The sequence below is a fragment of the Eleutherodactylus coqui genome, chromosome 4, assembly GCF_035609145.1.
Source record: "Eleutherodactylus coqui strain aEleCoq1 chromosome 4, aEleCoq1.hap1, whole genome shotgun sequence".
Classification (NCBI taxonomy): domain Eukaryota; kingdom Metazoa; phylum Chordata; class Amphibia; order Anura; family Eleutherodactylidae; genus Eleutherodactylus; species Eleutherodactylus coqui.
Window position 1 is genome coordinate 204,822,656 of NC_089840.1, and position 2,396 is coordinate 204,825,051.

At 37.9% G+C, this 2,396-nt stretch overlaps 1 protein-coding gene across 1 annotated transcript in view; it reads left to right on the forward strand.

The window, feature by feature from the left end:
* Positions 1-2,396, forward strand: part of OIT3 (oncoprotein induced transcript 3) — a 31,055-nt gene that overhangs the window by 25,956 nt on the left and 2,703 nt on the right. The window lies entirely within an intron of this gene.

Consider the following 2,396-nt stretch of genomic DNA (forward strand, 5'->3'; position numbering starts at 1 on the left):
AAAGGTCAGTCTCTGTTCATGGATTTGATGTTTAGGCGTATTATCTTTAGCATTTGAGAAGTAACTAGACCTCTATAAGGGGCATATCAGTGCAATTGATTAAAGTTGTGCATAAGCCTGAATTCCAGAGCAGATTTATCAAGTGAAAATGGCAATAACTGTTATCAAGTAGATGAATGTGGACAACCTGCATGCCGAGGAGCCGCTTGAGGCTCTTTCAGTGCTTGGTTAACTATGATTGCTTTCCACAAACACTGAAACAATAATGCACTTGGGGAAAGATGGTTGGTTGGACTCATTTATTTTACTACAAGGTGGTAAGCACCTATATAATTCCCCTCTACAGAGGAACTGCAATGGTAAGAAATAATGGGATGAGGAATTAGCCCAAAGGCCATCGAAAAGGCCCAGAAAACAGGGTTTGAAAGTAATTTTCATTTTTCTAGTCAATATATTTAAAAATCAATGTTTAACACTTTTGCTGACAAATTGGAAAACCTTAGTGAATGATAAAGATTCTAAATAATCCATGTCTATAGCTCAACATATATACATATGGACTCATTAGCAGCGTTTAGTGTGAACTCTAAAGTAATAATTTGCAACCATGATAACTTGCTAAGAAGAGATGTAAACAGCTGCCCATGCAATAAAATAACAAATAAAACTCTCTCCGCCCCTTGAAAAAGGTGCAGCGGGTTCCACGACAATCTTGGTCTGTACCAACAGCAGAAGTCAGGTGACTGTTTCAGCCAATCATAGGCCGTAGCATTACCGCCTGTTCTCTTGACATCAGCGCACACATTCTGGGCACAAAGATGCCAGTTGTTCTAAATTGTGATGCTGCAGCCTGCCAGGGATTGTAGCAGGGCATATTGAAACATTTCCCGGGGGTCAGAAGAGAGGTGAGTTTTGTTTCGTTTGTTATCTTATGACATGTGCAGCTATTTAAATTTTTTTCTAAGTTGGACAACCCCTTTAAGTGTTACAACCTTCAAAAAAATTCAGACACATCAATTTCTTTTCATGGACCCTTAAAAAAAAGTTCCCTATTTATATGGACTGTCATAGAATTTAAGGACAGTTGGCAACCCTGCTGGAGGGAGAAACAAACATTAGGTCCTCATGCCTTGGTTCACAAAGTTTGGCACTGCAATGGGAAGCCTATTTTGATCATTGCTCTGTGGCTCCCTCTCTTCTAAGTACACCAACATATCTAGTGGTCAGCCCTACATAGTCTGACGCAATAAAAGATGGGATAATTGATCTCTGTTACAATTTCTTTCTATATTTTGAGAATCATATTCAACTTGACAATACAATGAATGCATGCATCCATATAAAAAGCATCAGGTTTGCCTAACCTCAGGGTATAGTGCAGTAGGTACAGTATATACAGGGAGTGGGCAAAAATATGGAAACACAGTACAAAATTCATGGGATTTTATCATTAACACTGAGCTGCCCTTTAACTCCTGCTTGTCTGACAACTTTCCTGCCAAATTTGTGTTTACTTAACCTCTTGTCCTGCTCTGGGTGGTTTTGGGAGCCAGCTGGTAACCGCAGCTGAGTGACTCAAACCCCTGACCAATGGAATCTTGTGTCTCGAGAAGATGTTTACTTCTGTCCGGCAGCGTCTGTGTCATATTATCTCCACTTAAGTTACATGGGAGTATAAATCATATTTTAATAAAACATGTAGAGACCAATTTTAAGGCATGCATTTTGTACGGTGTTTCCATATTTTTGTCCACCCCTGTAGATTTACATTTGCTGTTATGTAGCCCATTCACAGACCTAGTTGGAGACATGTATTCAGTGATTACGTGTATTGCGGTCCCTTATTCCCTCAGGTAATTATTTTTTGCTTATATTCAACTACTTTGTTGAAGTATAGAGATCCAGGACCAGCCAGGAACTAAATGATTTATCAGGTAATCCGTATACTTGAGGCTAGATTTACATTCTATGGTCTTTTAAGTGGGATAATATAATAGAAATGTATCACCTTCTTCTCTATACCTGTACCCTGGAAAATAGGCACTTGGAAAGCATTATATCTTCAATGATACCGTTGTGTATAGTAGACCCACGGTATGTTCAGACTAGAGTGTATTCTGAAATATTGTGATAATCAGTCATTTTAGAGTTGTTTTTTATCCTGATATATCCTCTCTAAATGATGTAATTTGAGATGTACGTAAGTTATTCTTTACAGAAGAAATCATAGAAATGGCTTGGTAAATGTCATGGTTTGTTTTGCCAGTATAACACTGTTTTTTCATTGATTTCTGTAATACTAGACCCATTAATTTTTGGAACTGTAACAATACACCTAACTGCAAGGAATGATCCTTAAAAAAAATTGCTAGTAATACATGTCTTTCATCATACAG